Source organism: Melozone crissalis, unplaced genomic scaffold (genome assembly GCF_028551555.1).
Source record: "Melozone crissalis strain CALT ecotype California unplaced genomic scaffold, PUWL_Pcris_2 ptg000066l_1, whole genome shotgun sequence".
Lineage (NCBI taxonomy): Eukaryota > Metazoa > Chordata > Aves > Passeriformes > Passerellidae > Melozone > Melozone crissalis.
Window position 1 is genome coordinate 2,102,376 of NW_026535844.1, and position 14,983 is coordinate 2,117,358.

The 14,983-nt window shown below is 51.7% G+C and overlaps 1 pseudogene; it reads right to left on the reverse strand.

Moving 5' to 3' along the window:
* LOC128945551 (uncharacterized) overlaps positions 1 to 14,983 on the reverse strand; it is a 1,882,792-nt pseudogene that overhangs the window by 1,501,451 nt on the left and 366,358 nt on the right.

Here is a 14,983-nt window from a genome sequence, read left to right on the forward strand (position 1 = left end):
TTTCCCTTTCCGATCATTCCCCCAATCCCCTCCCCCGTGTTTGGTTTTGGGGGCTCCAGGCCCCTCCCGCTCCGTTTTGGGGTCCGACCCCGTTTTGGATTAATTTGGGGTCCCCAGCCCATCCCCAGGGTCACCTTCCCCCCCACACCAAATTCCGCTCCTGGCAACTGATGAGTCATCAGCGAGACACGCTCTGATTGGCTGGAAATTACCCTGCGCGGTCTGTGAGTATTTACCGCAGTGAGAGGCCTTGGTCTGTGGCTGGCAAGTGATGAGTCAGAGTCGGGCCGGGCGCTGATTGGCTGAAAATCGCTGGGCGGAGCCAGTGCTCTGGGTTTCTGCCCAGCAAGTGGATCGTCATCATTGGTGCGCGTTCTGATTGGTCGGGATCTGTTTTGGGGGGCAACAGGAAAACTGCAGTTACTTGGGATTTATTTGGGTTTATTTAGGGTTGGTTTGGGGTTTATTTGGGGATATTGATGGACTATTTGGGGTTTATCTTGGGTTTTACTTGGTTTATTACTGTTTATTTGGGGTTATTTGGAATTATTTGGGTTTATTTGCAAGTATTTGGGTTTGTTTGGGCTTATTTAGGTTTGTTTGGGCTTATTTGTAATTATTTGGGGTTCTTGGCGTTAATGTTGGTGTATGTGGGATTTTTTTAGGTGTGCTTGAAATCATTTGGGAACTTTTGGCTGTAATTTGTGGTGTTTTTTTGGTTTTTTGGGGTTATTTGGATGTCTTTGGGGTTATTTGTGGGACTGTTAGGTATTGTTTGGGGGTTCTTGGGGTTATTTGGGGTTTATTTCGAGTGTTTTGGAGTTATTTGGGGTATTTGGAGTCATGTGGGGTCAAAAAATCCGGGAATGTTTCTCCTGCAAAGCACGGGAATTTTTCCTTAAAAATCCAAGAGTTTTCCCCAAAAAACTGGGACTGTTCCCTTAAAAATCCTGGACTTTTCCCAGCCAATAGCGGTGCGCCCTGCCCCAACCATCCAATCACCATGCTTCATCTCCCAAATTAACGAATCATGGCGCACCCCACCCCAAGCCATCCAATCACTGCCTGTCTCCCCTCAGGAACACCGGCCTTCCCATGCCTCTGATCCAACCAATTACCACACGCCTCCTCTCAGACACACCCACCTCTTACGTGCTGAACCAACCAATCACCGGGCATCTCCCCTCAGCAACGCCCCCCCCTCTTTCCTCACTGGGCGTCTCCCCTTGGCCAAGCCCACCTACCCAGCCCCTCTCCTGTCAATCACCGCGACCTCTACGAAACCAACAAATCATCGCGTGTCTCCCCTCAGCAACTCCCGCCCTCCCTGCGCTGCTCAAGCCAATCAGAGCCGAGCCCAAAGTGGCGCCTCTCTCCCCGCCCCCCGGGCCCCCCACAGGGACCCCCGGGAGCCGCCCCGGGCTCGGGCGGGTCCTGCGGGAGGCGCTGGAGAGAGCGGGGGAGGCGCTGGCAGAGGACGGGGGGCTCCAGGAGCTGCTGAGGAGGCGCAGGGACAGGTGAGGGGTCCTGGAGGGGTCGTGAGGGGAATTTGGGGAGGGGTCTTGAGGATGTTTGGGGGGGATTTGGGGAGGGTCTGGGGAGAACTTGAGGGGGTTTTAGCAGGGTCTGGGGGGGCTATGGGGGGGAATTTGGGGAGGGGTCCTTGGGGGGTGTCAAGATCCATCCTCACAGATGGGTTTCGTGATGGTTCATGGATTTGATCTCAGGGTGCAAAAAGAACCGACACGGTACAAGGGGGTTTGCAATGATAATTGAAAAAAATGCACCTTTATTGAATGACCACAGCAAAATGCGATAGAGGGATTAAGGGAGAGAAAAAGAGAGAGGAAGAGAGAGACAAAACAGAGAAAGAGAGAAAGACGGGATAGAGCTACCAAACGTAGAGACCAAGTCCTTTGGTCCAGTTGAGGATCCGCCTGTTACGTCGGGGAGATCTCGAAGTCTCTCGCTAACTCAGAGGTTTTTATTATGATAACTCTATTGGAAATTGTGAGGGGGGGAAACAGATACAATAAGGAATAGATGTAACAGGTAGTCCATGCTCTCAGCAGTAAACGAGAGCCATTGTCTTCTTGGTCCAGCGGTCACATCCTGCAGGCAAACATCTCGCTTTGGTCAGCTTGCCTCCCCCACACACCTGCCCCAGGCTGGGGGTTTCAGTCCCAGTCCTTGGAAGGAGCAGAGGGGCCTTTTCACGTGGGGGTTCCATGTCTCAGTCCTTGATGGAGAGGCTCCTTGCATCTCAGTCTGTCTGTCACGGTGGTTGTGAAACAGGTGAGGGTCTTCTGTGGGGGGACCACCTGAAACTCAGGAGAAGTCCAGCCAGGCCGAGAGGTGGGACAGCTCCCAAGGCTGTTGTTGCAAAAAGGGCACGGTGCCCCGTTCTTCTTCTCATTGGGCTCAGTGTAGCACACAGCAAACAACACCTGTGAGAACAATGGCTTAGCAACGCTCTCAGGTCTCAGGCACATGACTTTCTCCTTTGGAGACAGAGATTTCAGACGGGGGGGGTCTTCTCTTCAGTGGTCCCCCAATGACAATCATGAGGCAGATGAGGGAAAATTCGGACAGACTCTCACACGACCCCATGACTCACGATTGTCTTGAGGGATCTTCATCAGCAGAACTCTAGAGCATCATTGATGAGTCTGCAGAACTCGCCATACATTGGTAGTATAACCCAGAAAAATAGGGATGACAGAGAGAGGAAAAAGAGAGTGAGAGAAGGAAAAGAAAGGATAGGAGAAGGAGGGGGAAAGGGAAACAATAAACAAACATAATATTGATTATCATAACAATTTTCACAAATGGTTGATTAATTAAAACAATATTACTTTTAAAACAATATTTAAATGGTTAAAACCAGTCACACATAATCAAAAGCAAAAGCAATGAACACATATTAATAGAAGCATTAACTTTAAAAAATTATTTTCTAAAACAATTCACTAAAAATTGAACGTAATTTCCACAAAATCATAAATGGAAATCAAGGATTATTCCAAAACACATAGGCTTCATTCATAATTGCCTTGTGTCAAATGTCATGGGGATGTCCACAGTGTAGAGGACATCAGCCAAGTTGTGTGCATTAACTATAGACATCAATCTGTTCCATGCTCCATTTAATAATGAATAGGACTACTGATAAAACCGAACAGAATTAGTATCAAAAGGATAACAATGGGATGACAGTGTTCAGGACACCCGTGTGTCCTAGGGTGACGTTATGATGCTTGTATCCCCATTCATATGTTCTGTGCCTTTAAGACTGTCTCTGTAGTGTGAAAGTTTTGTTTGGGTTTTACTTATCAAGGACACAGAGACGGGGCAGTGCACAGTTCTGCTTTCGCCTTTTTGCTTTGCTCTCTCTCTCTGTCTGGCTCTTACTTCTGCTTCACTTCTGCTTGCTTTTGCTCCTGCTCATTAACTAGTTTAGCTATACAGTCCAAATTCCTTCCTGGACTGTTTCTCCTTTCCTTTTTTCAACCTTCTCGAACCTGCTCCAGACTGGGACCTGGGAACACCGAGAGTTTGCACCTTGTGGCTGCAGCAGCTGCCCCAGTGCCGGAGGGACTGAGAACAGAGCGACCACCCCCGAGAGAGACTTTCTGAATTTGTCACCTTTTTCAGAGCGGTGTCATCCGATATTGTTCATTCTGTGTGCTGGGGGTGCTGTGCCTGTTAAATAAACAGGTTCTTTCCACTTCTCTCTGAGGAATCCTTCCCAAACCGGTTGGGGGGAGCGGTCGTGTGGGTTTGCTTTCTGGAGGGGCCCCCTTTGGAGATTCTCTACCAAATTTACCCTAAACCAGGACCAAATTTGGCACCCAACACATGGGGCTCGAGAGAGAGTGGAAAAACCCTGTTTTGAGTACATTTTGGTTGCCATTACTCTGTGTTTGTAAAAAGCAGTTAATAGCCAGGCTTTTTGAATTCATAATGTCTGTTGGGGTGAAGGCTTGCATGCATTTCTGGTCCCTAAGGTTTTTTGAGATCTTAATACCTCTGTGGTCCCTAGGTTTATTTTTTTACCCAGAAATAGCTCTAGCATTGTCCCTAATATGTAGTTTTTATAGCTGAGGGGCAGTGACCAGAATAGCTATCCTGCTGGGCTTGGTCGTAATGATGTGTAAAAAGTTTATAAACATGCTGGGGTCTGCTCCAGGTATGAATGGTTCATGGCTATGGTTATGCATCCAGTTTGTTAGAGGAGGAGCAGCAGGGGATGAGGCTTTTCAGCCTTTGCTTTCCTTCTTCTCCTATGAATCTGTTGCATCACTAGTGAAGGATGTTGAGTTTCCCCTGAATGTTAAAGAGACCATCTTTCTGGTATTCAATCTGGTAACCTTCCTATATACAGCCTGCTGCTTCTCTAGGATGAGGGCTGAGATTTCTAGATGGGCTGATGAGACCCCTGACTCAGGAGTTGACCCAGGTGTGGAAAATCCTAAGTGGTGTGGGAAATGGGAGGATATGGGCCAAATCCTGAAGGAATTCTCTGACCCTGTAGTCTGGGATTTTCCCCATGAGCAAATTCAGAACCCAGCTGAGGTGGGGAAATATCTGAAAGAGAAGTACCAGGATGAGCCTAAGGAGAGGAAGGTCATTGCAGTGAGCTGGGCCCTGGCTTGTGCTCATCGCTCACTGCTGGATACTGTCGGGCAGCAGACAGAGGCAGGGGGGCAGGGAGATAAATCAGCAACTATCCCGGTGACTCAGGCTGCAGCCAACAGCCCAGGCTCGAAGCCAGCAGCTAAACCAGATAGTGAGCCTAAGCCAGCAGCTAAACCAGAAAATAAGCCTCAACCAATGGCTGTTGCTGCCAGTACTAGAAGTGGGAAATGCACAGACAAGACCAATTGACCAGTGGATGATTAGGATGATGATGATGAAGGAGAAGGAACCTCAATGCCTCCTGACATAAAATTAGGAGTCAAAGCAGCAGGTGCAAGATCAGATGCAAATATTGAGTCCTTTTCCCTGAAGGACATTTGTGGCTTACGGAAGGATTACATGTGGGGACGGGATCTGTTTCTATTGCTGGTGTGACAGGGGGATCACAGGATTTTACTTTGGGGGAAGATGAGGGGAGCCTGACTGGAAATGAGTGGAAGAAACACCCTATTGTGACTGGCCCAGAGGCCCCATGTATTTTAGGTATAGACTTCCTCCGAAGTGGCTATTTCAAAGACCCAAAGGGACTCAGATGGGCATTTGGAATAGCTGCTGTAGAGACAGAGGGTGTCAAGCAGTTGAACAGCTTGCCTGGACTGTCAGAAAACCCATCTGCAGTAGGACTTCTGAAGGGAGAAGAGCAACAGGTGCCAATTGCCGCTTCCATAGTGCATCAACGCCAGTATAGAACCACTCGAGATGCTGTGATCCCCATCCAAAAGATGATCCAAGAGCTGGAGAGCCAAGGGGTGGTCAGCAAGACCCACTCACCCTTCAACAGCCCCATCTGGCCTGTGCGAAAATCTGAAGGAGAATGGAGATTGACGGTGGACTACCGTGCATTGAATGAAGTGACTCCACCACTGAGCGCTGCCGTGCCAGACATATTAGAGCTCCAGTATGAGCTGGAGTCCAAGGCAGCAAAGTGCTTTGCCACTGTAGACATTGCCAATGCATTTGTCTCCATTCCTCTGGCAGCAGAATGCAGGCCTCAGTTTGCTTTCACATGGAGGGGAGTGCAGTACACCTGGAACCGACTGCCCCAGGGGTGGAAGCACAGCCCCACCATCTGCCATGGACTGATCCAGACTGCACTGGAAAGGGGTGAGGCTCCAGAACATCTGCAGTATATTGATGACATCATTGTGTCAGGGGAACACAGCTGCGGAAGTGTTTGAGAAAGGGAAGGAAATCATCCAAATCCTCCTGGGAGCTGGTTTTGCCATTAAAAAGTCAAGGTAAAGGGACCAGCTTGTGAGATTCAGTTCCTGGCAGTGAAGTGGCAAGATGGACTGTAGTAAACCCCATACATTTAGCAAAAGCACCATGGAGAATCTAACAAAGGGAATGCTGACAGAGCAGCAAGGAAGCTTTCTGACTCCATCGACATCTGCCCTATAACCTATCTCTATAACCATGTAAGGCAATGCCATGGTAGCCTTTACCTATCGGTCATTTTATGGTCCCCCTAATCCCTTGCCATTGGTCAAGTTTGGATACTTGCCAAGCCTATAAAAGTAGCATGCTGTACCCTACTAGCTCAGAAGAAGAAGAGCTGAGACCCTTCGCGAACCCCCAAATAAAGCCTTCTCTGTGGAACAGCTTCTGCCTTCTCCTTCTCCTCTCTCCGTCTGCTGCTGCCTCAAGCCCGGGGCTCCACTACCCAGCAAGCAAAGAGCTGAGGTCCTAAGTGCTGCTAATCACTATAGAGCTGAAAATCACCAGGCTTGCTAGAAAGGCAGCCCCGCGGCATTGGCCTGAGCTGGCTTCGGGCACCCGGTCCCTCCTCAGGGACGGAGATCCTGAGCACCAAGGCTCTGCTTCATGATAAGGCTGATCGGAGGCCTTATTAATGGATGGCATCAGATTCCTACAGACGTAATCAACAAGATGACAGCGATGTCTCCACCCACCAATAAGAAAGAAACACAAGCTTTCCTAGGTGCCATAGGCTTTTAGAGGATGCACATTCCTGAGTACAGTCAGATCGTGAGCCCTCTTTACCTGGTCACCTGCAAGAAGAACGAGTTCCACTGGGGCCTTGAGCAGCAACAAGCCTTTGCCCAGATCAAGCAGGAGATTGCTCATGCAGTTGCCCTTGGCCCAGTCAGGACAGGACCAGAGGTGAAGAACGTGCTCTACTCTGCAGCCAGGATCCATGGCTTGTCCTGGACCCTTTGGCAGAAGGTGCCTGGGGAGACTCGAGGCCGACCACTGGGATTTTGGAGTCGAAGCTACAGAGGGTGAGAAGCCAACTACACTCCCACATTGAAGGAAATCTTGGCTGCCTATGAAGGAGTCCAGGCTGCCTCAGAGGTGATTGGCACGGAAGCACAACTCCTCCTGGCACCCCGACTACCAGTGCTGGGGTGGATGTTCAAAGGAAAGGTTCCCACCCCCCACCACACCACTAACGCTACATGGAGTGAACGGATTGCTCTTATCCCACAGTGCGCCCGTACTGGAAACCTGAATCGCCCTGGGATTTTGGAGATAATTACAAACTGGCCGGAAGGTGAGAACTTTGGTCTTACTGATGAAGAGCAACAAGAAGCAGTGACACGGGCTGAAGAGGCTCCTCCCTATAACCAACTGCCCCCACAGGAAACACGCTACGCTCTTTTCACTGACGGTTCCTGTCACATCGCAGGGATGAACCAGAAGTGGAAAGCAGCCATATGGAGCCCCACATGACAGGTTGCAGAGGCTGCTGAAGGAGAAGGTGGATCAAGTCAACTTACAGAACTCAAAGCTGTTCAGCTGGCCCAGGACATTGCTAAGGGAGAGAAATGGCCAAAGCTCTACCTCTACACTGATTCATGGATGGTAGCCAATGCTCTGTGGGGATGGCTGGAGAGATGGAAAAAGGCCAACTGGCAGTGTAGGTGTCATGGTTTGATGCTGGCACAATGCCAGTGTCCCCATGAAAATATATGCTCCCTGGTGTCTGCTGTGAGATGTAACCAGGAATAAGCAAAGCAGGCCCCCACTTAGAAATAAAGAAACCTTTATTAACTAAACTACAACTCTAAGTAACAAGAAACACACAGAGAAAATGAAAACTTTCCAAAAACATTTCCTCCCCCCCTGCCATCAAATTTCCAATACATCTATCCCCCAAATCACCAACTCTCGGTCCATCACCACCCTTTAGGTAATCAATTCTCAGTTCATCAAGGAGAGAGGAGTCCTTCTTGTGCCATAGGCTTCCCCAGGAAACACCATTGAAACCTTGTGTGTTTCCATGTCACACGTGGCACCACCCAGAGAACATCGTGACCTCTTCCTTCCATGTCCAGTGCTCTCACCACTGCACATGGACCAGAGCTGCTTCTAGGGTTGTCCTTTTAAGGATGCTTTGTCCCGTTCCAAAAAGGGCACAGTCTCACCTTTGGGACACCTGTGCCTCCCAAATTTCACCCCCTGGGGCCAAGGGGTACCAACACTGAACCCTCTTGGCTCTGAGCCATTGCCTCCCCCTGGATGCAGTCTCTGTGTCACAGGAAACATGGTTCTGTCCATGGCCATACAGGAAAAGTCCAGCTAAGGCCACTCCATCATCTCTTCCCACCTAACATTCTTCTCTACTCTCCCAACATCTTTCACTTGCCCAGACCTTCACACTTGCACATTTCCTTCCTCCATTTCATCTCTTATCTCTCTTCTAGGAAAGGTTAATGTTCTGCAAAGTTTTCCTTGTCCGAAAAAGGGTTAAAAGCTCGGGCTCTGCCCATCCAGAGCTCCCACAGTGGCCGGACCCCTTCTCGCTGCATCCCCCTGCCCTTCTCCGCCAGCCGGGCTGTGCTGCCAGCACAGGATATCAAATTTCACGGTGGCACAGGCGCTCTCTGTCTCTCTCTGTCTCCTGGGGGGGAGGTGTGGCTGCCCGATGCCTCTCGGGGCTCTTCCACCCTTCCATCCTCGGGCCAGGCCTACCTCACCCAGCCCCAAACCAGTCAGGAGCTGGGCAGGGGAGGCCCGACCTGCTTCCCTCGCTGGAACCCAAGAGAGCTTCCCCCGGGAGTGCTCTGCGTTTTAACCCCTGAGTTCTCAGAGGCGTATCCAGTGTCCCCAGTGGCCAAACCAGGTGCCAGTATTCAAATGTGAGCACCTACTGGCCTGACCACTTCATATCCCAGAAAACTAACTTCCTCTCAAACCACCACATCTATATAATCTCAGTCCAGTTCATCCCAGTCTGTAAGAACCCAGTCCATTTGATCCCAATCCATATTTGATCCCAGTCCATATTTAATCCCTGTCCATAGCTTATCCTAGTCCATATTTGATCCCAGTCCATAAAATCTGTCATATTTGATCCAGTCCAAAGTTGATCCCAGTCCTGATTTGATCCCAGTCCAGTTTATCCAACTCCATAGTTGATTTTAGTCCATATTTGATCCCAGTCCATTTTTATCCCAATTAATATTTGATCCCAGCCCGTATTTGATCTCAGTCCATATAAGCTCAGTCCAGTTTATCCCACACTGTAGTATTCCAATCAATAGTTGATCCCAGTCCCTGTTTGATCCTAATCCATATTTGATCCCGACCCCTATTTGATCCCAGTCCATATTTGATCCCAGTCCCTGTTTGATCCTAGTCCATATTTGATCCCAACCCCTATCTGATCCTAGTCCATGTTTGATGCCAGACCGTGTTGCCCTGCACACATTCCAAAAGTCTGCAATTCCAGCTCCCAGCCAGGAAAAGATGTTCCTGCCCTTGAAGGGAAATGGAGCAAAATCCTACAGAGACATTTCCCTGCCAGCCTTCAGGACTTCAGCTCCTGGGACTGGGAATTAAAATAATAATTGGGAAATAAAATAATAAATAATCAGGGGAGGGTCTGTGGGGACAGAGGGGTCATCTATATCAGGGCAGGGGTCAATTAAATCAGGGAAGGAGACAGCTAAATCAGGGCAGGGATCAATTAAATCAGGGGAAGGGGAATTAAAAGAGGGAAAGGTCAGTTAAATCAGGGGAGGCTCTTTGGTGGGGGGGGTCAATTAAATCAGGGGAGGGGTCAATTAAATCAGGGGAGGGTCTTTGGTGGGCACTGGGGCAATAAATCAGGGGAGGGTATTGGGTGGTCCCTGAGGCAATTAAATATAGGGAGGGTCTCTGGTGGTGCCTGGGTCAATTAAATCAGGGCAGGGTCTCTGGTGGTGCCTGGGTCCAGGGAGACACTGAGAGAGAAACAGAGCAGGCAAAGAGAGGCAGGAGAGAAAAGGGGACACCAAGACAATGAGCTGAGAAGGCGGCACTCTGCAAACAGAACTGCAACAGACTGAACATGAACGGGAGAGAAATCAGTAAGTCCCAGAGTTTTATTTGCTGTCAAATACATCCCACACACCCAGCCCCACACAATCACCATCCCACCACTCTAAATCATTTCCCAACTTCATCTCAGCCTGATGGCTGCGGAATCGAGTGAGTTTGGCATGGGATTGAGTTTTTTGAGGTGGGTTTGTGCTCTTTTTGGGGTAAGATTGAGCTGTTTTCACTGGGATTTCAGTGGTTTGGAGGTGACAGATCTATTCCTCTTGGCTTTCGCAGTGCAAAGAGATGGAGAATAGAAAAAAATTAAGGTGAAATTAAAAGTAGAAGCAGCCAGGTGTGTTCTCAACATGGATCACAGGGAATGTGGCTCACCTGGGCTGTGCCCAAAGTGCCTCCTCCAGTGGGGGATGGAGCTGGAGCAGCGCATGAAGCTCTGCCCGCACTCGGGGCACTCGCAGGGCTTCCCTTAGTGGTGCCTCTGTTGGTGTTGGGTCAAGTTAGAGCTCTGTGAGAAGCTCTTCCCACACTGGGGACACTCGTAGGGCCTCTCCCCAGTGTGGATGCGCCGGTGTCTAATGAGGTGGGAGTTGCGCTTGAATCCCTTCCCGCAGTCGGGGCAGCGGAAGGGCCTCTCCTCTGTGTGAATCCGATAGTGCCGGAGAAGATGGGAGCTGGTCAGAAACCTCTTCCTGCATTTATCACACTCGTAGGGCCTCTCCCCAGTGTGGATGAGCCGGTGCTTGACAAGGGTGGAGATCTGCCTGAATCCCTTCCCGCAGTCGGGGCATTGGAAGGGCCTCTCCTCTCTGTGAATCCGATAGTGCCGGAGGAGATGGGAGCTGTTCTGAAACCCCTTCCCACACTTGGAACACTTGTAGGGCCTCTCCCCAGTGTGGGTCCTCTGGTGCGTGATCAGGCTGGAACTCTGGCTGAAGCACATCCCACACTCGGAGCACTTGTACGGCCTTTCTCCAGTGTGGGTTCTCTGGTGCCTGATCAGGCTGGAGCTCTGGTTGAAGCTCTTCCCACACTCCCCACACTCGTAGGGCCGTTCCCCAGTGTGGATCCTCTGGTGCCTGATCAGGTGGGAGCTCACGCTGAAACTCTTCCCACACTCCCCACACTCACAGGGCTTCTCCCCAGTGTGGATCCTCTGGTGTTCAATCAGGTGGCAGTTCCGCCTGAAGCTCTTCCCACACTCCACGCACGTGTGGGGCTTCTCCCCATCACGGAGCTGCTCATGGAGCACCAGCTCCGAGCTCTGGCTCCGTCTCCGGCCGCCTTCCCGGCCCAGGCTGGCTCTTTCCCCCTCAGATCCCCGCCGGCTGCGTTTGCAGCCCCTCCTCGTGCGGCATCTCCGGGCCTTTTCCTCCCCGTTGGCTTCCTGCGCCGTGGAGCCGCTCAAAACGGCCTCTTCCACCAGGTTCTGCCGCGGGCATTTGTCCTCCCTGCTCTCCATGCTCAGCTCCTGCTCTGGGGGAGGAAGGACAAGGACAGGATGGGATTTGCCTCTGTGCCACAGGCAAGGGCAAGGAGATCCCCCCAGGGCTGAGCTGCAGCCAGGGCCGTGCTGGGCTGGGAGATGGAGCAGCACAGAGGGGAAAGGGGCACTGACTTCCTCCTCACCTGCCTCAGTGTCCCGGGGCATCTTCCTCTTCCTCGCAGCCTCCCTGGGGTTGGCAATGGGAAATCCTGGTTTGGGGAAAACAAGGGATGAGCACATTTGTAGGAGTGTCGGGGGGTAGGACGGTCGGGACAGGCGGAGACGAGAGATCTCTGCAGACAGGTCGTGGAACTTGCGGTTTATTGCAAAGGGCCTGGGTGCAGGGCTCTGCTTGGAGCTGCCAGGCACAGCTCGGAGCAGGCCCGAGAGAAGAGAGGGGTAGAGAGGATGAGAGGGTAAGAGAGTAAGAGAGCAAAAGCGTAAGAGAGTAAGGGTCCCGTTACAATACAATAAATCTTCTTCTGTGTTGAATATTCTATTTCTCACTAACCAATCTGGTACCAGATGCAAATCCTACAGCATTTACATACAGCCTGTAAGAATCATTACATCACCATACTGTGTTACATTTCACACCCTAAAAACTCCTCTTTGGACCCCTTCTGCTGAGCTAGTAGGGTCTGCTCTGACCCTTGGATCTGTCTGTAAGCAGAGGGAATTGTTTCATCAAAAGGGGATTACCTTCAGTTGGGCCACACCATTGTTTTCCAGTTATTCACTAACTGAGGTATCTCAGAGCTTGCTTTCATTTCAATCTTCCTTATTCTTTCTATATTCCCAAAATCTTCTACCAGACAATCATATTTATAAGGTTTTCCTGTTTCATCTTCCCCAATACACACTCATTTTGAAGGTCCCTCTGCCCAAGTCCATCTCTACAATCACTGGCCACCTGGGCTCCAGAAAAACCTCCCAAACACCAAGATTAAGCCCTGAAAAAGCCTCCCAGGAGTTCCCCGTCCCTGGTTCCTCCCCTCTGGTGTTCAGGAGCTCCCCCCTGTCCCAGCTGTTGGGGGTCACGCTTGGATTGAGGGTCCCCCTTCTCCTCGGTGCCCGCCCTCCCCAGGCTGCTGGCAGTCCCAGCAATCCCAAAAGCTCCCCCAGCTTCGCTCTCCCCATTTCGGGATCCAGGGGCTGTTTGGGCTCCCGGGCTCCCTTCTCCCCTCATTCTCTGCTCTGGGCTGCAGTGGCTCCAAGGAGTCCCCCCTGCCCCTCTCCAGGCTCTTGAGGCTCCCGCCAATGGCGGCGCTCCCCCCTCTCTGGGCTCCCCACTTTGGGCTCCTGGGGGACACAGGGCTCTGCTCCTCCAGGCTGCCTCTGCCGGCAGCCGCCAACGCCACCCCCCGATGTCTCCCCAAGGGGCCTTTTCCGCTCAGCCTTGGACTTCTTCATTCTCCAAACATCCCCCAAAAGACCCAACCCAAGGACCCCCTGGGATATCCGGGCCCAGCTCCCCCTCCCCGCTCACCAGCGCGATGGGGGGATGATGATCCCAGAGGTGGGGGCTGCGAATTCAGGCAGGGATCGACAGTGTGGTTCCCTCAGCTGAGCCCCGATCCGCCTTTGTCCCTCCTCTTCCTCCTGGTCCTCTTCTTCCATTCCCCCTCCCCCTGCTCCTCCCCTCTAACCCCACCTCCTCCTCCCCCTTCATCCCTGCCCTTCCCTGCCTGCTCCTCCTCCTCCCCCAGCAGCAGCCACACCCTCGGCGCCCCGTTCCCACAGCCCTCGCAGCCCGCAGGAGCGGGGATGGAGCCGGGACAGGTCGGGATGGGCAGCGCGGGGCTCTCGGCTGCTCCAGCCGCTGCGGGCGGGGGGAACCCGGCCCGGGCCAAAGGAGAGGCAAACTGGGCAAACTGGGGGCACATCACAAAGCTAAGGATGCAGCAGAAAATGGAGCTGAAAGACGTAAGTTAATACTAACTCCAAACGAGGAAAAACTGGAAATTACAAAGTTTAGGGAAGCCAAGGAAAAAGAATTAAACAAGATAGGAAGTGAACAAGATAAATCAGGGAAATGGAAACTTCCTGATGGGAGACAATTAGCTAACAAAATGTGCTTCTAGGAAAATATTAGAAGACATGCATCAGAAAACCCACTGGGGTACTCAAGTGTTGCGTGATCAGTTTTTAAGGAACTATGCATGCACGGGGATTTTTGGAGTAGCAAAGCAAGTAACTGAAAGATGCTTAATTTGCCAAAGGATAAATAAAAAGGTGAAGAGAAAAACAACATTAGGACGTCGTGAGTTAGCCCATCGACAATTTAAAGCATCTAAGCAGAAGTTTAGTTTTGTTAGGTTCCGGATTTATTTGTAAAAAAAAAACCCATTTAATCTAGAAAGAAGAGAATGCCATATGTTAGACAGGAGATTTTAGGAGAATAAAAGCCTTTATAGTATCACAAACAACCGAGACAAGACAAGAAAAGAAAAAGGGGAAATTAAATGGAAGGGAACAAGAAGAAAAATCAGAAAGAGAGTGGGATCCTCTGCAGGTCTTGCCCCCTCCGTTCGCGGCCCAGGCGCCTGTCCCGGGTCCCGGCTCGCTGCCCGCCTCAGCTCCGCCTGCCCCGGTTTCCATCCCAGGTGCGGCCTCACTGCCCAGGGCAGCTCCACCTGCCCCGGCGCTGTCGCTCAATTTGTGTGCCCTGCTCCCACTGCCTGGCCCGCAGCCGCTCTGCCACCCATGCTGGGGAAGATGGGGGTTGCTCTGTCCTGCCGCCTGCTCCGAGGTCACCGCGCCCACCGCACCCAGGGGGGGTCCCAGCCATCCCATCCCCGCCTGCCCTGCCCGTGCCACCTGCGCTGGGCACCGCCGCTGCTGCCGGGCTCTCCCACCTGCCTTTGCTCTGCCGGCAGCTGCCGCATCAGCCGCCATCAGCCATGTGGGGGCTGCCCACGCTCCGCCTCGGGCTCCACGGGAAGATCCCCCTCTGCCGATTCCGGCAGCAGACCCTGCCCACACTCCCACCCAGCCTCGGCGGGATATCCTCCCCTGACCCCGTCCTGCTCTGAGTTACATCCCCTTGGTAACCACAGCTCCGGCTGTTCAGGGAAACTCTCTCTCTCTACAGGAAGCACCTTATTGAAACACTACGAGCTCAGTTAAAAGGCAGCCCTCTCCAAATTCTTTCTCAAAACAGGGGAGAAAGGCTAGAGAAGGTAAAAATGTGAAAGAGTGAGATGAAGGGATTGCTCTATTTCCGTTCAGAGAGGTTCCCATGGGAAGGATGCGCTGCCCCGCCCCGCGGGAGCCACCAGCGCCCCTGCCGGCCGTGCCCGGAACTGCACCCAAGGGCAAAGTGCCGCAGCCCAAAGGCCGGGACTGGGTCCGGGCTCTGTTTGCTGTCAGTGCCGCAGCCGTTGGTGTTTCTTTGCTTTATTATACACACTAGTAAAGAACTGGTATTCCTACTCCCATATCTTTGCCTGAGAGCCCCTTCATTTCACTAGTCTAAAAACGAAAAGGGAGGGGGTTTCCATTCTCCATTCCAAG